Source organism: Macaca nemestrina, chromosome 8, assembly GCF_043159975.1.
Source record: "Macaca nemestrina isolate mMacNem1 chromosome 8, mMacNem.hap1, whole genome shotgun sequence".
NCBI lineage: Eukaryota > Metazoa > Chordata > Mammalia > Primates > Cercopithecidae > Macaca > Macaca nemestrina.
In genome coordinates, this window is record NC_092132.1 from 139,980,837 (window position 1) to 140,004,477 (window position 23,641).

Here is a 23,641-nt window from a genome sequence, read left to right on the forward strand (position 1 = left end):
ATATAATGTGGAGCATCTTTTCATATGGTTATTTACCATTGGTACATCTTCTTTGGTGAAGTGTCTTTTACGGTTTCTGGCCCATTTTTTAGTAGATTGGTTTGATTTCTTATTTTGGTTTTTAAGAGTTCCTTGTATATTTTTGGTTATTGTCCTTTTTCAAATATGTTTTCTACAATATTTTCTCCTAGCCTGTAGCTTATCTCTTCATACTCTTGTTACACTGGTAGGAATACAAACTATTCTTGAGTTGGGTTAATCCCTGAGAGTCATTCCTCCCACTTCATTCTTCTGCTAGTTTTCTTCCCTGGTCTCAGTAGTTTTCTCAAACACGTGCACATAACAGTACAGAAAATATTTAAGGAACCACTCTGCAGGTGTTTCTGTTTACCTCCCATCTATCTGCTATTCTGCTCAAAATTCTCACCACCTTAGCCTCCCTGACCTCTGAAACCTGTCTCCAAACTCAGCAAGAAATATTTAAAGATAAAACATTTGAAGATAAATCAATAATAAAAATGTAGTATCAAAGGAGAAAAAAATGGGTATCAAAGAAAGCATCTGTGTAGGAAACGTATCATGAAAGGAGCTTGCAGGTCTGGAAGTTATTCTGGGTGAGTAGGTGGCTAGTGAATATAAAGGAATAAGACATTACCATGCATTACTGGGGACTGTATAAATACTGTACTTTAGGCTACACTAAATTTATGAGAATATTTTTCTTCAATAATACATTAACTTTAGCTTACTGTAACTTTTATTTATAAACCTTTAGATTTCTTCAGTCTTTTACTTTTTTGCAATAACACTTAGCTTAAAGCACCAAACCATTGTATAGCTGCACAAAGAATTTTCTTTAATGCTTTTATAAGCATTAAAGTTTTTTTGTTAAAAACTAATACACAAAGAATTACTTTTTTGTTAAAAACTAATACACAAACACACACATTAGTTTGGGCATATATGGGGTCAGGATCATCAATGTCACTGCCTTCGCCCTCTACATCTTGTACCACTAAAAGGTCTTCAGGGCCAATGACAGGCATGGAGCTGTCATCTCTTATGATAACCGAGGAAATACCTCCTGAAAGATCTTACTGAGGCTATTTTACAGTTAACTTTAAAAACATATGGGAGCAAAAGAAGCAAACTCCAAAACAATAATACAATTTATGATATAGTAAATGTGTGAACTAGTAAGTCATTTTATCATTGTCAAGTATTATGTAGTGTACATAATTGTATGTGATATATTATATGACTGGCAGTGCAGTAGGTTTGTTTACACTAGCACTACCTCAAACACATATGCCATGCGCTGTGAGTTTACGACAGTATGACATCACTAGGCAATAGAAATTTTTGAGCTTCATTATAATCTTACGGGACAACTGTCTGTCCTTGACTGAAATGTTGGTATGCTATAGTTGTAATCCTATAGTATGTAGGCTTTTCAGATTAGCTTCTGTCATTTAGTAATATGCACTTAGGTTTTCTCTGTATCTTATCATAGCTTGATATTTTATTTATATTTAATGCTGAATAATATTCCATCGTCTGGGTGTACCAGTATATTTGTCTATTCATCTACTGAAGAACAATTTGGTTGCTTCCAAGTTTTTGCAAATTATGAATAAATCTCTGTCAACTTTCAAGTGCAGGCTTTTCTATGAACATAGGTTTTCAATTCCTTTTGATGAAGACCATGGAGAATGATTGCTGGATCATAGGATGAGCATATATTTAGTTTTGTAGGAAACTATCAAAGCCTCTTCTAGAGTGGCTGTACCATTTTGCATTCTTACCAGCAATGGATGAGAGCTGCTTTTGTGCCACATCCTTATTAGCATTTGGTGTTGTCAATATTATGGTTTTGGGAAGTCTAATACGCCCTTAGTGGTATATCGTTGTTTTACTTTGCATTTCCCTGACGACCTATAATGTGGAGCATCAGCTCATATGGTTATTTACCCTGTTACATCTTCTTTGGTGAAGTGTCTATTAAGGTTTCTGGACCATGTTTTAGTAGGTTGGTTTGACTTCTTATTTGGGTTTTTAAGAGTTCTTTGTGTATTTTTGGTTATTGTCCTTTTTCAAATATGTTTTCTAGAATATTTTCTCCTAGCCTGTAGCTTATCTTTTCATACTTTTGACAGTGTCTTTCAATAAGCAGAAGTTTTCATTTTATTTTAATGAAGTCCACTTTATTAATTCTTTGTTCCATTGATTATGTCTTTGGTGTTGTATGTAAGTAGTCATTGCCAAACAAAAGCTCATCTAGATTTTCTCCTATGTTACTTGAAGTTTTACAGTTTTGTGTTTTACGTTTAAGATTGTGATCCATTTTGCATTAATTTTTGTGAAGGACGCAAAGTCTGTGTCTAAATTAATTGTTTTGTCTGTGATTCAAGGTCTGTATCAAAATTAATTGTTTTGCCTGTTTCTGGGCCCTATGCTGTTATGTTGCTCTGTTTGTCTATTATTTCACCAATGCCACATTATCTTGATTTCCATAGCTTTATAGTAAATACTAAGGTCAGATAAATATTAGTCCTCCAACTTTGTTCTCCTCTTTCAATGTTATTTTAGCTATTCGAGGACTTTTGCCTCTCCATAAAAAGTTTGTTTGTTTGTTTGTTTATTGAGACAGAGTCTCATTCTGTTGCTTATACTGGAGTTCAGTGGTGCGATCTTGGCTCACTGCAGCCTCTGCCTCCCAGGTTCAAGCGATTCTCTTGCCCCAGCCTCCTGAGTAGCTTGTATTACAGGCGCCCACCACCAGTCTTGGCTTATTTTTGTATTTTCAGTAGAGACCTGGTTTCACTGTATTTGTCAGCCTGGCCTCAAACTCCTGGCTTCAAGTGATCTGCTCATCTCGGCCTCACAAACTGCTGGGATTATAGGTGTGAGCCACACTGCCCGGCCTACATAGAATCAGTTTGTTGTTACTGATAACAACATGTAGAATCAGTTTGTTGTTATTCATGAAATAAGCTGAGATTTTGATTGGGTTGCATTAAATCTATGAATCAACTTGGGAAGAACTAATATAATGACAGTATTGAGTGTTCCTATCCATGAACATGAAATATTTCTTCATTTTCTAGTTATTTGATTGCTTTCATCAGAGTCTTATAATTTTCTTTATATATATCTTGTATATTTTTCTGGATTTACTTGTAAGTATTTTTTTTGGATGCTAATATAAATGATATTGTATTTTAATTTATTTATTTTCTTTTTTTATTATACTTTAAGTTCTAGGGTACATATGAAAAACATGCAGGTTTGTTACATATGTATACATGTGCCATGTTGGTGTGCTGCACCCATTAACTTGTCATTTACATTAGGTATCTCTCCTAATGCTGTCCCTCCCCCCTTCCCCAACCCCACGACAGGCCCCGGTGTGTGATGTTCCCCTTCCTGTGTCCAAGTGTTCTCATTGTTCAATTTCCACCTATGAGTGAAAACATGCAGTGTTTAGTTTTTTGTCCTTGCGATAGTTTGCTGAGAATGATGGTTTCCAACTGCATCCATGTCCCTACAAAGGACATGAACTCATCCTTTTTTATGGTTGCATAGTATTCCATGGTGTATATGTGTGATATTTTCTTAATCCAGTCTATCATTGATGGATATTTGGGTTGGTTCCAAGTCTTTGCTATTGTGAATAGTGCTGTAGTGAACATATGTGTGCATGTGTCCTTATCCCAGCATGATTTATAATCCTTTGGGTATATACCTAGTTATGGGATGGCTGGGTCAAACGGGATGGTATTTCTAGTTCTAGATCCTTGAGACATTGCCACACTCTCTTCCACAATGGTTGAACTAGTTTACTGTCTCACAAACAGTGTAAAAGTGTTCCTATTTCTCCACATCCTCTCTAGCACCTGTTGTTTCCTGACTTTTTAATGATCGCCATTCTAACTGGTGTGAGATGTTATCTCATTGTGATTTTGATTTGCATTTCTCTGATGGCCAGTGATGATGAACATTTTTTCATGTGTCTGTTGGCTGCACAGATGTCTTCTTTTGAGAAGTGTCTGTTCATATCCTTCCCCACTTTTTGATGGGGTTGTTTGTTTTTTTCTTGTAAATTTTTGTGAGTTCCTTGTAGACTCTGGATGTTAGTCCTTTGTCAGATGAGTAGATTGCAAAAATCTTCTCCCATTCTGTATGTTGCCTGTTCACTCTGATGGTAGTTTCTTTTGCTGTGCAGAAGCTCTTTAGTTTAATTAGGTCCCATTTGTCAATTTTGGCTTTTGTTGCCATTACTTTTGGTGTTTTAAACATGAAGTCCTTGCCCATGCCTATGTCCTGAGTGGTATTACCTAGGTTTTCTTCTAGAGTTTTTATGGTTTTCGGTCTATCATTTAAGTCTTTAATACATCTTGAATTAATTTTTGTATAAGGTGTAAGGAAGGGATCCAGTTTCAGCTTTCTACTTATGGCTAGCCAATTTTCCCAGCACCATTTATTAAATAGGGAATCCTTTCCCCATTTCTTGTTTTTGTCAGGTTCATCAAAGATCAGATGGCTGTAGATGTGTGGTATTATTTCTGAGGGCTCTGTTCTGTTCTATTGGTCTATATCTCTGTTTTGGTACCAGTACCATGCTCTTTTGGTTACTGTAGACTTGTAGTATAATTTGAAGTCAGGTAGTGTGATGCCTCCAGCTTTGTTCTTTTGGCTTAGGATTGTCTTGGCAATGTGGGCTCTTTTTTGGTTCCATATGAACTTTAAAATATTATTTTTCCAGTTCTGTGAAGAAAGTCATTGGTAGCTTGATGGGGATGGCATTGAATTTATAAATTACCTTGGGCAGTATGGCCATTTTCTCAATGTTGATCCTTCCTATCCATGAGCAAGGAATTTTCTTCCATTTGTTTGTGTCCTCTTTTATTTCTTTGAGCAGTGGTTTGTAGTTCTCCTTGAAGAGGTCCTTCACATCCTTGTAAGTTGGATTCCTAGGAGTTTTATTCTCTTTCAAGCAATTGTGAATGGGAGTTCAGTCATGATTTGGCTCTCTGTTTGTGTGCTACTGGTGTATAAGAATGCTTGTGATTTTTGCACATTGATTTTGTATCCTGAGACTTTGCTGAAGTTGCTTATCAGCTTAAGGAGATTTTGGGCTGACATGATGGGACTTTCTAAATATACAATCATGTTATCTGCAAACAGGGACAATTTGTCTTCATCTTTTCCAAATTGAATACCCTTTATTTCTTTCTCCCGCCTGATTGCCCTGGTCAGAACTTCCCATACTAGGTTGAATAGGAGTGGTGAGAGTGGGCATCCTTGCCTTGTGCTAGTTTTCAAAGGGGATGCATCAAGTCTTTGCCCATTCAATATAATACTGGCTGTGGGTTTGTCATCAATAGCTCTTATTATTTTGAGATACATCCCATCAATACCGAATTTATTGAAAGTTTTTAGCATGAAGGGCTGTTGAATTTTGTCAAAGGCCTTTTCTGCATCTATTGAAATAATCATGTGGATTTTGTCTTTGGTTCTGTTTATATGCTGGATTACGTTTATTGATTTGTGTATGTTGAACCAGCCTTGCATCCCAGGAATGAAGCCCACTTGATCATGGTTGGTAAACTTTTTGATGTGCTGCTGGATTCGGTTTGCCAGTATTTTATTGAGGATATTTGCATCAATGTTCATCAGGGATATTGGTCTAAAATTCTCTTTTTTTGTTGTGTCTCTGCCAGGCTTTGGTATCAGGTGGCCTCATAAAATGAGTTAGGGAGGATTCCCTCTTTTCCTATTTTTTAGAATAGTTTCAGAAGGAATTGTACCATCTCCTCCTTGTACCTGTGGTAGAATTCGGCTGTGAATCCATCTGGGCCTGAATCTATTTTGGTTGGTAGGCTATTAATTATTGCCTCAACTTCAGAACCTGTTATTGGTCTATTCAGGGATTCAACCTCTTCCTGGTTTAGTCTTGGGAGGGTGTATGTGTCCAGGAATTTATCCATTTTTTCTAGATTTTCCAGTTTATTTGTGTAGAGGTGTTTATAGTATCCTCTGAAGGTAGTTTGTATTTCTGTGGGGTCAGTGGTGATATCCCCTTTATCATTTTTTACTGGGTCCGTTTGATTCCTTTCCCTTTTCTTCTTTATTAGTCTTACTAGCAGTTTATCAATTTTGTTGACCTTTTCAAAAAACCAGCTCCTGGATTCACTGATTTTTTGAAGGGTTTTTGTGTCTCTGTCTCCTTCAGTTGTGCTCTGATCTTAGTTATTTCTTGCCTTCTGCTAGCTTTTGAATGTTTGCTCTTGCTTCTCTAGTTCTTTTAATTGTGATGTTAGGGTGTCAGTTTTAGATCTTTCCAGATTTCTCTTGTGGGCATTTAGTGCTATAAATTTCCCTCTACAAACTGCTATAAATATGTCCCAGAGATTCTGTCATGTTGTGTCTTTGTTCTCATTGGTTTCAAAGAACATCTTTATTTCTGCCTTCATTTTGTTATATGCCTAGTAGTCATTCAGGAGCGGTTTGTTCAGTTTCCATGTAGTTGAGCGGGTTTGAGTGAGTTTCTTAATCCTGAGTTCTTGTTTGGTCTGAGAGACAGTTTGTTATAATTTCTGTTCCTTTACATTTGCTGAGGAGTGCTTTACTTCCATCTATGTGGTCAATTTTGGAATAAGTGTGATGTAGTGCTGAGAAGAAAGTATATTCTGTTTATTTGGCATGCAGAGTTCTGTAGATGTCTATTAGGTCCCCTTGGTGCAGAGCTGAGTTCAATTCCTGGATATCCTTTTAACTTTCTGTCTCGTTGATCTGTCTAATGTTGACAGTGGGGTGTTAAATTCTCCCATTATTATTTTGTGGGAGTGTAAGTCTCTTTGTAAGTCTCTAAGGACTCGCTTTATGAATCTGGGTGCTCCTGTATTGCGTGCATATATATTTAGCATAATTAGCCATTCCTGATGAATTGATCCCTTTATCATTCTGTAATGGCCTTCTTTGTCTCTTTTGATCTTTGTTGGTTTAAAGTCTGTTTTATCAGAGACTAGGATTGCAACCCCTGCGTTTTTTTTGTTTTCCATTTTCTTGGTAAATCTTCCTCCATCCCTTTATTTTGAGCCTATATGGGTCTCTGCATGTAAGATGGGTTTCCTGAATAAAGCACACTGATGGGTTTGACTCTTTATCCAATTTACCAGTCTGTGTCTTTTAATTGGAGCATTTATCCCATTTACCTTTAAGGTTAATATTGTTATATGTGAATTTGATCCTGTCATTATGAAGTTAGCTGGTTATTTTGCTCGTTAGTTGATGCAGTTTCTTCCTAGCGTCGATGGTCTTTACAATTTGGCATGTTTTTGCAGTGGCTGGTACCGGTTGTTCCTTTCCATGTTTCATGTTTCCTTCAGGATCTCTTGTAGGGCAGGCCTAGTGGTGACAAAATCTCTCAGCATTTGCTTGTCTGTAAAGGATTTTATTTCTCCTTCACTTATGAAGCTTTGTTTGGCTGGATATGAAATTCTGGGTTGAAAATTCTTTTCTTTAAGAATGTTGAATGTTGGCCCCAACTCTCTTCTGGCTTGTAGTGTTTCTGCCGAGAGATCCGCTGTTAGTCTGATGGGCTTCCCTTTGTGGGTAACCCGACCTTTCTCTCTGGCTGCCCTTAACATTTTTTCCTTCATTTCAACTTTGGTGAATCTGACAATTATGTGTCTTGGAGTTGCTCTTCTCCAGGTGTATCTTTGTGGCCTTCTCTGTATTTCCTGAATTTGAATGTTGGCCTTCCTTGCTAGGTTGGGGAATTTCTCCTGGATAATATCCTGCAGAGTGTTTTCCAACTTGGTTGCCTTCTCCCCATCACTTTCAGGTACACCAATCAGATGTAGATTTGGTCTTTTAGTCCCATATTTCTTGGAGGCTGTGTTCGTTTCTTTTTACTCTTTTTTCTCCAAACTTCTAGCTTCATTTTATTCATTTGATCTTCAATCACTGATACCCTTTCTTCCAGTTGATTGAATCGGCTACTGAAGCTTGTGCACTCGTCATGTAGTTCTCGTGCCATGGTTTTCAGCTCCATCAAGTCATTTAAGGATTCTCTACACTGGTTATTCTAGCTAGCCATTCATGTAATGTTTTTTCGAGGTTTTTAGCTTCTTTGGTAAAAAGAACAGTTCGAAATTCCTCCTTTAGCTCGGAGAAGTTTGATCATCTGAAGCGTTCTTCTCTCAGCTCGTCAAAGTCATTCTCCATCCAGCTTTGTTCTGTTGCTATCGAGGAGCTGCATTCCTTTGGAAGGGGTGAGGTGCTCTGATTTTTAGAATTTTCAGTTTTTCTGCTCTGTTTTTTTCCCATCTTTGTGGTTTTATCTCTCTTTGGTTTTTGATGATAGTGATGTACAGATGGAGTTTTGGTGTGGATGTCCTTTCTGTTTGTTAGTTTTCCTTCTAGCAGTCAGGACCCTCAGGTGCAGCAGATCTGTTGGAGTTTGCTGGAGTTCCACTCCAGATGCTGTTTGCCTGGGTATCAGCAGCAGGGGCTGCGGAACAGTGAATATTGCTGAACAGCAGAGGTTGCTGCCCAATCGTTCCTCTGGAAGCTTCATCTCAGAGGGGTAGCCAGTTATGTGAGGTGTCAGTCTGCCCCTACTTGGGGGTGCCTCCCAGTTAGGCTACTCGGGGGTCAGGGATCCACTTGAGGAGGCAGTCTGACCATTCTCAGATCTCAAACTCTGTGCTGGGAGAACCACTACTCTCTTCAAAGCTGTCAGACAGGGACATTTAAGTCTGCAGAGGTTTCTGCTTCCTTTTGTTCGGCTATGCCCTGGCCCCACAGGTGGAGTCTACAGAAGCAGGCAGGCCTCCTTGAGCTGTAGTGGACTCCACCCAGTTCAAGCTTCCTGGCTGCTTTGTTTACCTACTCAAGCCTCAGCAATGGCGGAAGCCCCTACCCCAGCCTTGCTGCCGCCTTGCAGTTCAATCTCAGACTGCTGTGCTAGCAGTGAGGGAGGCTCCATGGGCATGGGACTCACCCCACCAGGCACAAGATGTAATCTCGTGATATGCCGTTTGTTAAGACATTTGGAAAAGGACAGTGTTAGGGTGGAAGTGACCTGATTTTCCAGGTGCCGTTTGACACAACTTCCCTTGGCTAGGAAAGGGAATTCCCTGACCCCTTGTGCTTCCCGGGTGAGGCAATTCCTTGCCCTGCTTCAGCTCACACTCAGTGGGCTACACCCACTGTCTTGCACCCACTGTCTGACAAGCCCCAGTGAGATGAACCCGGTACCTCAGTTGGAAAGGCAGAAATCACCTGTCTTCTGCGTCACTCACACTGGGAACTGTAGACTGGAGCTGTTCCTTTTGGTCATCTTGGAACCCGTGTTTTAATTTCAATTTCCACTTTCTCATTGCTGGCATATAAGAAAGTTTTTGACCTTTGTATATTAGTGTTGCGTCCCCTTGCTATTATCACTTATTTGCTCCAGGAGAAGTTGTTTTGGTCAATTCCTTTTTATTTTCTACGTAGACAATTATGTCATCCATTAATGAATAATGTTTTATTTCTTCCTTCCTAATCTGCATGTCTTTATTTTTTTCTGTCTTATTGCATTAACTGGGATTTCCAGTATGATGTTGAAAAAGAGTGATGAGAAGAAGCATCCTTGCCTTATTCCTTATCTTAGCAGTAAACCTGGTGGTGTCTAACCATTAAGTATGGTGTTAGCTATAGGTTTTTTACAGATATTATTAAGCTCAGAAATACCCTTATTTCTTGTTTTCTAAGAGCTTTTTGATTTCATTGACATGTGCTGGATTTTATCAGATACTTTTCTGCATCTGTTGTTATGATCATGCGTTTTTATTAGTTGGTTTTTATCCTTGTTAAGGTTCATGCATTTCTATTTCTTTGCATATCTTGTATTCTTCTAATGCCACACATCCTGATATATATTATTGTGCAATAGGTTTTGGGGAGTTTCTTTAAATAATGTTGTACTATTTTCCTGGGAGGCAGTTAAATCATTGTGATTAATTCTGAGGTTTACTCTGATAGAGATGGAGTCTCACTCTGTCTCCAGGCTGAAGTGCAGTAGCACAATCATATGTCATTACACCCTCAAAGTCCTGGGCTCCAGTGGTCCTCCTGTCTCAGTCTCCCAAGTAGCTAGAAATACAGGCATATGCCATCAGGACTGGAGATACACACACGCGCACACACACCCCTATTTCATTTTTGTAGAGGTGGGATCTCTCTATGCTGTTCAGGCTGGTCTCAAACTTCTGGCCTTAAGAGATCCTTCTGCATTGGCCTTCGAAAGTACTGGCATTGCAGGCATGATATTTTGAGTGTAGAGACAGAAAAGCCTGTCTAGGTTCAACACTGTCTCATGTGTTAGGTGGTCTTTATTCTTTCTGGTAGGAACACAAACTGTTCCTGAGTTGAGTTGATCCCTGAGAGTTATTCCTCCCACTTCATTCTTCTGCTAATTTTCTTTCCTGGTCTCAGTAGTTTTCTCAAGCACGTGCACATAACAGTACAGAAAATATTTAAGGAACTGCTCTGCAGGTGTTTCTGTTTACCTTCCATCTATCTGCTATTCTGCTCAACATTCTTGTCACCTTAGCCTCCCTGACCTCTGAAACCTGTCTCCAAACTCAGCAAGAATAATGAGCTTTGTTCGGGTCCCCCAAATCTGTGCAGCAGTTTGGAAATTCACTCCATGCAGTGAGCTCACCTTACTTGTTTTTATCTCTGATGTCACTGTTCTTTATTGCCATTTTCCCTGAAAGGATGATATTTTCCATATTTTGTTGGGAGTTTCAGGTGTTTAAGGGATGAAAGCAAATCTGAGCTGTGTTTCTGTCCCTCTCTTTCTTTCCATCGTTTTTGTTCATCACATTTTTTTCAGCACCGGGGCAAGCAGCTGCCAAATAGTAGCAGCCCAGTTTATATTTTTTTGATGATTTAATGTGTTTTCTCATATAAATTGAGGAGTCTATGTATACAATGATAAAGTGAACAGAGGTCAATAAATAAGCCATTTTAAATGTAATTTCAATGTCTGGAGCTTCTATAACATAATATTTTCTCTGTATTTAATATGTGAATTACATACCTCTAAAATGGACCTTTCTGAAACAATAAATGCATGTTGTACATTCTAAAGAGACAAATGTTTGTTTCGGTATTATGCATTATTTATGGAGTACTGTATTGTTCTGTTCTTTCATTGCTGAAAAGAGATACCTGAGACTGGGTAATTTATAAGAAAAGAGATTTGGCTGAGCGTGGTGGCTCACGTCTGTAATCTCAGCACTTTGGGAAGCTGAGGCGGGTGGATTATGAGGTCAGGAGACCGAGACCCTACTGGCTAAGACGGTGAAACCCTGTCTGTACTAAAAATACAAAAAAAAAAAAAAAAAAAAAAAAAAAATTAGCCAGGCTTGGTGGTGGGTGCCTGTAGTCCCACCTACTTGGGAGGCTGAGGCGGGAGAATGGCGTGAATCCGGGAGGTGGAGCTTGCAGTGGGCCGAGATCACGCCACTGCACTCCAGCCTGGGCGACAGAAAAAGGAAAAGACAGAAAACAAAGAAGAAAAGAAAAGAGGTTTAATTGGCTCACTGTTCTGTAGGCTGTACAGGAAGCACGATGGCATCTGCTTCTGGTGAGGCCTCAGGGAGCTTTTATTCATGGTGGAAGGCAAAGTGGGAGCAGGCGGTTCACAAAACGCAGAAGCAGGAGAGAGTAGGGGAGACGCTACGCACTTTTCAATGATCAGATCTCATGAGAACTCCCTGACTTTTTCATGGACAGTACAAAGGGGATGGCACTAAACCATTTATGAGAAATTCACCCCCATGATCCAGTCACCTCCCACCAGGTCCCACCTCAAACATTGTGTATTACGATTAAACATGAAATTTGGGTGGGAATGTAACACAAACCATATCAAATACTAAAATTTGTGGAATGAATAGAACAGCACAATATAGGTTTATTGTAAACTACGCATTTTATTTTCAAACCAGTTTTGCATATTTATAGCTATACTATCAGGAATTCAAGATCAGTTCAACATAATATGCTTCATTTAGCTACTTCTGTACAATTAGTCTTTTTTCTTGTAAATTTAACCTCTAAAATGAGCTGTTTTAATTCCTTTGAACATTAGTAATTTTCCACATATTTTTACTCTATTTTTTAACTAAAAGAAAGGAAATAGTTTCCTTAAACAAACTTGAATTGAGGTTTTTTGTTGGTGTTTTTGATGTAGAAAACACTGAAATCACGATGATTTCACTTTTAGAAAATAAACAAGAAAAAGGGATTCTTAGTTTTCTTCAAAAAAAATTCGTGAAGCTAACATGAAAACCGATAACTGCTTATTTATATTTTATTCTAAGGTACACATTGATTGAAGGTTAACCGTTTATACCTATTTCTAACAACAATAAAAATATATAAATTTACTCATCAAACTTCATCTCCAAATTAGTATTTATCTTGTGGATCACTTTAAAGCATTTGAAAGTATGTGACAAATTCAAAAACAAATATATTTACTGCTAATTACCTTTCTTGTTTTTAACTTCTTCTTATCAATGAGACTATAATAAAAATTAATATATTTTGTATATCACAGATCATACATATTTATAAATATTGTGTTTACCTTTAGTTTTATTTTGCATTAATTTTAGGGCCTAGAATAATTGAGTGGCACCTGCATGGGGCATCAGATTGTCCTTGGTTCTATTTTCTTCCATTTTTAATTTGTTCATCTGACATTTATTTGTTAATTTATTCAAGACATATTAAGCATTTATTAATGTGATTCCTGACCTCTATATATTTACCATTGTATTAGTCCATTTTCGCACCACTATAAAAATACTGCCAGAGATTGGGTAATTTATAAATAAAAGACGTTTAATTGACTCACAGTTCCACATGCATGGGGAGGCCTCAGGAAACTTACAATTATGGTGAAGGCAAATGGGAAGCAGGCACCTTTTTCACAAGGTGGCAGCCGGGGGAGAGAGAGAGGGAGCTACAGAGAGCGAGTGAGCGAGCACCGGGGATACTGCCACTTGTAGACCCATCAGATCTCGTGAGAACTCCCTCACTATCATGACAACAGCGTGGGGGAAACCACCCCCATGATCCAGTCACCTCCCACCAGGTCCATCCCTTGACATGTGGGAATTACAGTTTGAGATGAGATTTGGGTGAGGATTGAGAGACAGACCATATCAACCATCTATTAAGGTGAATAGGTCGTAAAGTAATGTTTACATGACAGTATAGTGGTTACACTACAGGGTAAACATCATATCACTCACTGTGTCGTATATATGGGATAATGGGATGTGGTACAATGGAAACATAAGAGAGGTACACCAGGACATTTGAGGTGGGTAGTCTAGACAAAAAGCTGGCAAACAACAGTCTCATGCCAAATCTTGCCTGCTGCATGTTTTTATAAATTACTTTTGCTTGAAACGCAGCAACACTGCTTTCTTCCCATTTTGTCTGGTTGCTCTCTCTGTACAAAGCAGAGTTGAGTTGAGTAGTTGCAGCATAGACCATGTGACCCAGAAAGGCTAAAATATTTTTCTGGCCCCTTTATGAAAAATAGTTTACTGATCCTTTATGTAGACCATTTATTCATACTTTATCAGTAAAAGCAAAGAGGTCTTAGTAGTACTGGGAAAGACAGCAGAATGAAGTAAAGGTAGTGTTAAAGAAGTTCTGGAGGCCTGAGGTGACTCAAAGATTTAGAATTTTCTGTAATGGAGAGTTGTCCTGAGCACAACCAATGTCTTCATTCAAACGCCGTTTCCTCCAAAAAGCTTTTCTTGGATTTTCCCAGCCGGAGTTAGTTACTTCCTGCTCCAATCATTATATTTATGTTATTACAGTGCCTACTGTAGGTGGCTACATGATTTAAGAGCAAGGACCATTCTTTTTCATCTTTGAATCATCTTCGAAAAATATATTCTAGTAATAGCACTTCAGGGCTGAACATTAAATACACACATACATGCATTTAAAAAGTAACCACCAGCGGCCGGGCGCGGTGGCTCAAGCCTGTAATCCCAGCACTTTGGGAGGCCGAGACGGGTGGATCACGAGGTCAGGAGATCGAGACCATCCTGGCTAACACTGTGAAACCCCGTCTCTACTAAAAAAAAAAACACACAAAAAAACTAGCCGGGTGAGGTGGCGGGCGCCTGTAGTCCCAGCTACTCGGGAGGCTGAGGCAGGAGAATGGCGTGAACCCAGGAGGCGGAGCTTGCAGTGAGCTGAGATCCGGCCACTGCACTCCAGCCTGGGCGACAGAGCGAGACTCCGTCTCAAAAACAAAAACAAAAACAAACAAAAAAGGCCACTTCTTAAAAAGTAACCACCAGCTTGATTCCTGTAATTTAAAAGCCCAATCATGTTTCTTGCAAGAATGTTCTTAAAATTGCACATCTGGCCAATCAACAAATCTTTTCAGCTGGCTTTTCAGCTATAGAGCATGAGACATCGGGCATTAACAGCTTAGCAAATGGCAGATTACTATTGTATCGAACATTTTAGTAATTATATATTTTAAATAATAAAATAGCTTTCAAAATGCGGTCATAGTTAACCGCCAGATAAGTGGTATAGTTTGTACATAACTTATTCATGGGATTTAGAAGGCAAAGAGAACCTCATAGGTCTTTTTAAACTCCTGCGTTATTTATTTTCAGTGCTCTGCCCCCCATTTCGTAAAGGAAAGGAGTCTTAATAACTTCTGGGTCGGTGGGTAAGATTTGTGATTTTTATTCCAAAATTGGAAAATTGTCTGTTTTCGATGTAGCTGTCTCTTCAGTTTTAAAAATGATGTGTTATGATATTAATAAGGCAAACTGGCAAAATATGTTAGAGTAATTAATAATTCATTACATTAGTATGTTTATGTTGGGAAGACATGTTCCAGAATTAGGACTTATGGAAGAGAGAAGACTCCAGTGCCCATATATATTCAATGCAGAGTTAAAATATATTTTTGGAAAAAATATTTTGTTGGTTATTTGTTTCTGAAATTATTTGTGTTATCATTCCTAATGTTATGTCCAAATATTTATTATAAGTAATTTGGCTTAAAAGTGAAAATGCACAGTTTGAAGGTTTGAATGTTAAGAATATAAATGATTCATGCTTAGTTTCTGGGTTTTCTTTTCTACTTGTTTAATCATATTCTTTCTAATTCTTGTCCTTATCTCAGCTGGGCACCCTGAAGTAAAGTTTGCAGTACAGAGTTGCAAAATAAGTCCTTCTTGAAATTTAATTGTGTTTGTACTAGCCTACAGTCAGAACTTTTCAAATAATTATATGGTGGTTTTTAAAAATAGGCAGCATTGAATATGTAATACTTTTCAAACTTGGGTTTTTCTTTTCTTGGATAAAAATTAAAATCAGGTGATGCCATTCCATCTATTAATAAAAAGGTTTTAACACCTGATAAGAAACTCCTTTAAATAACTTAGGTCTCTGAAGTTGAAGCCTAATTATGAAATGCCAGAGCAGAGATAGCCAGTAGAGGTCATAAAAGATACCCCTGTCACATTACACCATTGTGAGAACCATCAGACTCCCTCATCTGCACAATTTTAAATATTGTGAGAAGTTACAAAAGAAATGAGTTCTGTAAATGGATGACTCAGTCCTACATGATTCTGAAGCTGAAGCGCAGAGGAACTATTACATATGTAAATCCAGAGACACTGAAGAAGAGGGAAATGAATGCACAGTGGACCTCTTTTCTCAGCCCAAACCTCAGCACACCAAGGAAGCTTGAGAGCTAGAAACTTGGCTACGTAGACACATCCAGGCTGACCTATTCTTTCTAACAGGGATGATTGTTCTTGGCTTCAACCCGTGTACTCACTAGTTCTGTAGGACAGGAGACTAAGACCATAGCGGTGCAGCCAGATTGCTTGGGTTGGAAATGAATGTGAGCTTTGACATTTACTATCAATGCAAACTCAGGCAAGTAATTGAACACCTTTAGGTCTCAGTTTCATCATCTTTAAAATGAGGAACAAGGATCACACCTATGTCATGGGTTGTCTTGAAAATAAATGAGTCAAAATATGCAAATAGCTTAGGACTTGGACCATTCAGAGTGGTATTTCTGTTGTTGGTGTTCTTAATATTATGCATTGTGTCCCAATTTAAATGTACTAATTGTACGATTTTCCTCGGGTGGAAGAACATTTTGTAGATTAGATCTGCCGATATCCCATTAGCTTCAAATTAATCTAATCATTGCTATTATCATTAGGAAGTCTTAGTATAATAACAGACTAAACAACAGACGAAAATACTTTAACTTTGTCCTTACAAACATAATTATTAACTTTTCCAGGCACCTTGAATGGTACCAATTTGAGAGACTAATGATAAACTGATAGCAATAATATGCAATTCAGAAAAGACATTATTAGATATAAATTGAAGTACAGACAGATAATTTTGCTCTGATTTGGGGGGAATGGTAAGTAGTTGTTTATGCTACAAATTAATGTGTTCATATCACCAACCATAGTGGATCCACTATCGCTACAATATAAAACTTCATATCATCATCATATTTGGAAACATGATCTTTTATTTCCCTAATTTTAAAACCCGGAATGCAGGCTGGAACAAATCTTAAAGATGCAGGAATTAACACATTGTGATTAATAAAACTGTCAAAAACAAACAATTTTTTAAATTCCTGCTTGAGGTGAATTTAAGGATATATTTGATTTTTTGACAAATCATTATAGCTAAAAAAGATGAAAACTTAGTTATTGCTTCCAAAATATCATACTATACGTGCATATGCTGTTTAATAAGTAACTAGAGGAAGAATCTGTAACAAGACATGGACTTTGTATTTAGTGTTAGTTTAGTTTCTATGTGGACTAAAATGGAACTATGGAAATGGAATCCAGCAATCCCATTTCTGGGTATATATCTAAAGGAAGTAAAGTCAGGATACAGATGAGATATCTGCACTCCCATTTCAACATTGTTTACAATAGACAGGATATGAAAACATACTAAAAGTCTATTGAATGAATGGACAAAAAAATTGTGTGTGTGTACACAAAATGGAATATTATTCAGCCATAAGACAGAAGCAAGTGCTGCCATTTGTGATAACATGTATGAATCTGGAGGTCATTCTGCTAAGTGAAATAATTCAGAACCAAGAAGACAAATACTGCGTGATCTTACTTATATATGGAATCTATATCGTTATATTCATAGAAATAGAGAGTAGAAGGGTGGTTACCTGTGGATGGAGAGGCAGGGAAAGTGGGTAGATACTGGTCCAAGGATACAAAATTTTAGTTATTCAAGATTGGTAAGTAATGGAGCTCTAGATATCTGTTTGTTTACTTATTTAGAGACAGGGTCTTGCTCTGTTGTCCAGACTGGAGTGCAGCGGCATGTCTTGGCTCACTGCGACCCAGGCCTCCTGGACTCAAGTGATCCTCCTGCCTCTCACCTCCTGAGTAGCTGGGATTACAGGTGCAAGCTACTATGCCCAGCTATATGTATATTTATTTTGTGTGTGTGTGTGTGTGTGTGTGTGTGTGTTTGTAGAGATGGCGTTTTACCATGTTACTCAGGCTGGTGTTGAACTCCTGAGCTCAAGCAATTCACTTGCTTAAGCCTCCCAAAATGCTGGGATTACAGGCATGAGCCACTGCACCTGGCCAATTGTGAACCTCTAGTGTACAACATTGTAACTCTAGTTAACAATACTTTATTGTATACTTGAAATTTTCTACGAAAGTAGAACTTACATGTTCTCACCACAAACACACACACACACAAAAGAAAATCACTGAGGTGATAGATGTGTTAACTAGCTTTATCATAGTGATTTATTTCACCACATATGAGGATATCAAATCCTCAACCTGTATACCTTAAATCTATATGTTTAATTGTCAAATATTTTTCTTTAAATAAAATAAAGACACAATGCAATAGTAATAGTACTGCATGATGTTGGCATTTTCGCTCATCCCCTCACAAAAATTCTTCTAGGTTAACCTTTCTGCTGTTCTGTGACAGTATAGTACCTTCATATTTCCCCATAACTTCAGCCTAGGGTCACATCAAAATTTATTGCTTTTGGACAAAGGTAATTATTTATAAGACCCATAAAGGAAAGTGTAGTTAAAACTTACATTTTAAAGTAAGTTATGAAGTTCAAAACAGAGCAAAGAGCGATTTCCTGATTATAAATCTTGGTGGAATTTCAGGTTTTAAATTTCATTTAGAAAGGCATCAGCCCAATTTATCGTGCTGTTGTTTCTTTTGCTAACCTCAGAGGTTAGAAACGACCTTAGGTCTTATTTTTTTAAGCAATCAAATGAAGTAGAGTATAAAGTCAGGGGTAGGATTAGACTGAGAAAACCATGTATTCAAGTGTGGGATATAACCACCACAGAGATTTCTGCCTATGAGCATGGACTGAATTTATTTAAAAATCAGTCCGGACTGGGGGCGGTGGCTCACGCCTGTAGTCCCAGCATTTTGGGAGGCCGAGGTGGGCGGATAACCTGAGATCAGGAGTTGGAGACTAGCTTGGCCAACATGATGAATCCCCCGTCTCTACTAAAAATACAACAATTAGCTGGGTGTGGTGGCGGGGGTGCCTGTAGTCCCAGCTACTTGGGAGCCTGAGGCAGAAGAATCACTTGAACCTGGGAGGCGGAGGTTGTAGTGAGCTGAGATCGTGCCACTGCACTCCTGCCTGGGCGACAGAGTGAGACTCCATCTCAAATAAATAAATAAATAATCCAGGTTGCTCAGTGGGTCACGGTTGAAATTTTTCTTGAAGTATTTATAAACTCTAGGTATCTTTAAGAGAGCTAAGATCCGCATATATAGGGATAGTATTTATTTTAACAATAATCTTCTAATTACTTTTCATTATCATCTCTTTTTTATGTTTATAACCTGTCTCAACCACTATCCCTTTGATTACAGAGACCAAGTTTTATTCATTCTAAAATGGCAACACAATGCCCTAAGCATTGTGAAAATTAACAAAAATTGAATCATGACCGTAATTCAAAATATCGCGATTTTACTATTCTGGAATCATTAGATTTTTAAGTATCTTTGTGGTATAAACAGCACATAAATCCACAGCATTTGGCTTCAGAAAAAGAGTGTTATATTTTTGTTAGAGTTTGGTGCTTCATAAAGTAGAATAAGAGTATTTTATCACTATATTTTTAAAGGCCAACAGTTTAAATGCATTTCTCTGGAAGTTCATTTGTTGCGGTGCAACGAGCTTTCATGACAACATGAGTCCAGGATTCAATGATTGTTGTGATCTCCCACATTTCGTGCACTGGATTTTTCCAGTCCTGCATCACGAGATGAAGCTTTGAAAAGTGTGTCATGCACCGGGTCCTATTATGGGGAGGGGGAGGGGGGAGGGATTGCATTGGGAGTTATACCTGATGTAAATGACGAATTGATGGGTGCTGACGAGTTGATGGGTGCAGCAGACCAACATGGCACAAGTATACATACGTAACAAACCTGGACGTCGTGCACATGTACCCTAGAACTTAAAGTATAATCATAAAAATAAAAATTAAAATTAAAAAAAAGTGTGTCATGAAAAGCTCTGTATGAGTTCAATTTATTCATCCGCTTCTCTAGGAGCTAAATAACTTTCCTAAGTTAGTGTAATGGGTTTCTTCATTCTTCATCAGTTATACATGCCAGATAATCCTGAGAACTTAGTTTAGGAATTGATACCCTCTCCAAATGTTTTACATTACTCTGAGCTCTTCCTCCTTTTCAAAGAATGGTTTCAGAATATTTATTGGAAACTTTCAAGTTTGTATTTATATCATACCTGCTTCAAGCACTTTGAATATTGAAGATAATACTATAACATTGACATATATGTATGTCTCTCTCTATGTCTCTAGGATCGTTGCTATATATAAACTGATCATTGCTACTCTCATTAAGGATTCTTACTACTATATAAATATATATATTTGTGTGCATATATATGTATGTGTTTGTATATAAACACACATATATACAAACATATTTCTAGGGTTTATTCTTATAGAATATTTTAGTACCTAATGAATGCTAAAATAGTTCTTTTTATGAAATAAGGCTGTAGAGCTACTACCTCACTCCCCCAAACATGTAGATATCAACAGTGATTCCAGAATTTATTTCTCTCAAGCAGCATAAAATTATAATTAAATGTGCCCTAGTTTTGTTGTCGTGTTTCTCAGAAACTTACACTGTAATTCAATTCTTTTTTCTTTTTGAAAATTCTACCAGGAAGATATGTCCTTGTCTCTCTCTCAGGGTATTGAGAAAATAACTTACACTCTCCTTCTCAATTCCAAAGACTGATAAATATGTTTTGGTTTATCTACAGAAGAAAGTCAGGCAAATAGTTGTGCTGATAAGATATAATTGACATATTATTTCTGATTTGCTTTCATAGCCTTCAACCTGCTGTTTGTTAAGCAGACAAAAGATTCTTAGGTTGAAAGGACACTAATGTTTTTGTGATTCACTGCATCTGGTCACCAATTGCCATCATAAAATAAAGAATATTAATTCACTTGCAGGACAGATTTTTAAAGACCTTGCATGTGAGTTTCGTCATCCTGCAAGCCTCTGATTGTGAGTAATTGATGAAAACAGCAATGTGAAAATTACCAACAACAGAAAAGGCATTTATTACTGTACCCACTGCCAGCATTCCTTTTATGCCCTACAGACATTTCAGTAATAGGATGCTTCATGAGATTTGGATGCAACCATAGTATTTGTTAGGACATTTGAAAGGCAGGTGGATGCTTGGCAAAAACATCAGAAGCTGCGTGGTTATAAGATATTCAGAGATAAGACTTAAAATCTGAGAAGGGCATATGTTTGCTCAGTTGCCAGAATCAGTTTCTTGTTCAAGCTTAGGTACCAGAGCCTAATTCTGCAAGGCTTACATGCTGCCCAGGATGTCGGATGACGTTCATTTCTTCCTCAAAGCCCTTCATTAGGATTACTTGCGTTTTTGAAGTTTAAATTCACTAAAAATGAAAGTGAAAACATAACTTTTGCAATGCAAATGATCAACACTTAATAGTCATTTTTGAATTTCTTCTATTTAATTTCAGAATGACCATATGACTTTTGTCACCCTTAATTTACAGTTAGTAAAGATTTCTACACAGACATTAGAACAACAGAAGAAGAAAATATATACGCATCTTCTCTTTTTGGGTTGGTTGTATTAAATTCTATAAAGATGATGAATAGGGTATGAAAAGCTCCAAGATGCTTTTAGCAAAGCCACAAGGAAAGTATTACTTTTTAAAATATAGTAATGCAAATACCTAATGTCTATTGAACATTTGTTTTGTGGCAGACGTAGTGATAAGAGCTTTAATGCCATTTATTCCCCCTCCTAAAAATGTAAATGATATTTCACAAATAGCTTGACTAGAATCACTTAGTGCTGGCGTTAGGAACTAAAATGAGGTGACCTGGTGTCAAAGCCAGCTCTCCTAACCACAATCCATATGTCATAGAGCTTTGGAACAACATGAGATATTTGGAAGCAGATGCTATTTTCTGTGAACATGTTTCTCAGAGAAAAACCATTCACTATAGTAATGTTCATAGAATTCAAATTAGGAAAGTAATGTCAACAACTGATATTAGATTTTTAAAGTCAGGTAATCATATAACATACACTAACTGAAACACAGAAGAAAATGTACTGAAATAAATCATTTTAAGTTATTAGTCCCACTAGTTGGTCACATCCTGCTTTTAATAAGAAGAATCTGTGTTGCTGAGCTGTGCTTGAGCGCTTGTCCTTTTTAAACTGTGGATGTTGTGTTTTTTTCTCTGCTGAAATCTTGATTCCCTTGTTAAAATATCACATATCTTTTTCTACTCCTATATACTCTGCTAAACAGCAGTTAAATTCATGCAATTGAATTAAACAAATATTGGTATTTCTTTCATTTTTTTAACACACACTTCTAAGCACAAGATGAGTAAAATATGGTACCTCATTTCAAGTAATCTAACATAATTATAGAGATTCCCCTTCCACCTGCTTCAGCAAACTGCGTTTGTGATTGGCTCAGTTCTGCAGGCTTGTTTTGTACATTCGCATCTTCAGTCATTGACTCAGCCTTTTGTGTGCTCAATGCAGTGGGAAAATGTTTTAATTCTAAGTTCAAATAGTATTTAAAAGATGAGTGTTTTATGCTATAAAGAATAATGACTTTAGACTTTCAGAATTTGGGAAGCTAACGTGGAACCATTTAGTCCCCATTTCCCATTGTACATCTAAGTATGAAAATATAGCACTTAGCTCTTCAGATAGCTTTAACATAGTTGGAGTGAATTTTGATTATGTTAAAATTTTCTTGCTGTGTCCGACACAGTAGAATAGGGAAGACAGTATTTCTGCAACTAAGTGTCTAAGCCACTGGTTCTCTAACTTTTTCCCTCCTCTCCTCTCACTGAAAGTTCCTTTTATCCTTCAAGTTAGGGATGGGGATAGAATGGGTCTAAGTGCTGCTGATGATATGTGACTAGATTAAAGGAGAACGTAAAATTGAGTCCATGAATATTTACCAAGTATCTACTTTCATTTAGACATTTTTTCCAGATTCTAAGTGGGATAAGAATTACCAGAGATACTACTTGAACATCAAGGAACATATCTTTTAATCAGTTGAAGGATATAAGCCTGCGAAAAAATAAAAGTAGCCCGTTTTAATGAGCAAACACAATGTTCCAGGTGCTGGTCTAAATGCTATATAAGTAGCATTCCATTGAATTATTACCACAACTAGATAAAAGAGTTATTACCCTTATTATTTCCATTTACAGATAGGAGACATGCACAGAGAGGTTAGACAACTCACCTAAAGATCACAGCCAGTAAATTGTGGTGCTTAAATTATAATAGAAATTGATACTGGAAGAGATACCACCTGTACATAATTAGTTGCATACAGCTACAGACAAAATACACCAGTATGTAGTTTCCAGATAACATCTACAGATGGCATACATTTGTAGAAATCCAGGGTGGAATAAGAAAAGAAGAAAAATATGCAAAAAGGGCACGTATTATGGGATGCTAATAATGTGCCAGGTTTTTGTGTGAAACTAATAAATTTTCAAAATAATACCATGGGGTAAGTATAGCTGTCCCTATTTAAGAATTCTTACGAAGGAAACTCCATTAGTTTTTTCTATTGTTCCTTCAAGAATTTGTTTTAAATTTTTGGTTTAAAAGACACCAGTCTTATAGTTCTATATGTCAGAATTCCAAGGCTAAAATCAAGCTGTTGGCAGAACTGCATTTCTTCCTGGACATCCTAGGGGAGGATCTGTTTCCTTGTTCATTTGTGTTTTTGGCAGAATCTAGTTCCTTGAGATTATAAGACTGAGATTCCTGTTTTCTTGCTGGCTGTCAGCTGAAACCCATTTCTATCTTCTAGAGACTGTCACATCCCTTGGCTCATGACTCTTTCCTCCACCTTCAAATTCTGAAAAAGCAAGTCAAATTCTTCTCCTGTTGCATCTCTCAGACTCACTC

At 37.4% G+C, this 23,641-nt stretch overlaps 1 protein-coding gene and 1 long non-coding RNA gene across 3 annotated transcripts in view; both read left to right on the forward strand.

The window, feature by feature from the left end:
* LOC105491117 (sarcoglycan zeta) overlaps positions 1 to 23,641 on the forward strand; it is a 1,216,031-nt gene that overhangs the window by 591,090 nt on the left and 601,300 nt on the right. The gene's annotated exons all lie outside the window — the stretch shown is intronic.
* Positions 1 to 23,641, forward strand: part of LOC139355918 (uncharacterized) — a 59,002-nt gene that overhangs the window by 3,744 nt on the left and 31,617 nt on the right. Inside the window, exon 2 of one of the 2 annotated variants that reach the window (XR_011607221.1) lies at positions 20,646 to 20,700. The exons of the other annotated variant lie outside the window; for it this stretch is intronic. This is a non-coding gene — a long non-coding RNA (uncharacterized lncRNA). The remainder of the gene's footprint in view (positions 1 to 20,645; positions 20,701 to 23,641) is intronic. 2 annotated transcript variants of the gene reach the window in all.